Source organism: Arachis ipaensis, chromosome B05, assembly GCF_000816755.2.
Source record: "Arachis ipaensis cultivar K30076 chromosome B05, Araip1.1, whole genome shotgun sequence".
In the NCBI taxonomy this organism is placed as follows: Eukaryota; Viridiplantae; Streptophyta; class Magnoliopsida; order Fabales; family Fabaceae; genus Arachis; species Arachis ipaensis.
Window position 1 is genome coordinate 132,252,443 of NC_029789.2, and position 485 is coordinate 132,252,927.

General features: G+C 26.8%; 1 protein-coding gene across 1 annotated transcript in view; it reads right to left on the reverse strand.

The window, feature by feature from the left end:
- Nucleotides 1-485, reverse strand: part of LOC107644220 (translation initiation factor IF-2) — a 10,018-nt gene that overhangs the window by 1,928 nt on the left and 7,605 nt on the right. The gene's annotated exons all lie outside the window — the stretch shown is intronic.

The window sequence follows — 485 nt, forward strand, 5'->3', positions numbered from 1 at the left end:
ATATTGGCAATAAAAATGATCCGGGGGTGGAAAGAAAGAAAAAAGTATGGCAGCGTAAGAATAACAAGGTAATTCGGATTTTAACTCATACTTGAATAACTATATTGGCAATAGAAATTAAGGTATAAAAAACTTGCCTGCCAAAACATGATGCACTATGATACATGTACACACAACCTTTAATAAGTACTAACGTGTCTAGTAATCTACTTTTATCGACATCATAATAAACTAATTGTACAAGAAAAAAAAAGTTATCAAAATGATAAGTATTTTAGTCTTTAAATTCAAATTTTAGAAATGGCAAAAACATAAGGCCTAGGCCAGGTAACAATAATAAACTAATTGGACAAGAAAAAAAAGTTTTGGTCTTTTAGCTAATGTTTTTGAGTTAATGTTAAAAGTAACCAAAAATAAAAAAAAATAAAAATAAAAAAAAAGCATAGGACACATAACAATAAGTCAATAATAAAGTAATTCAACTA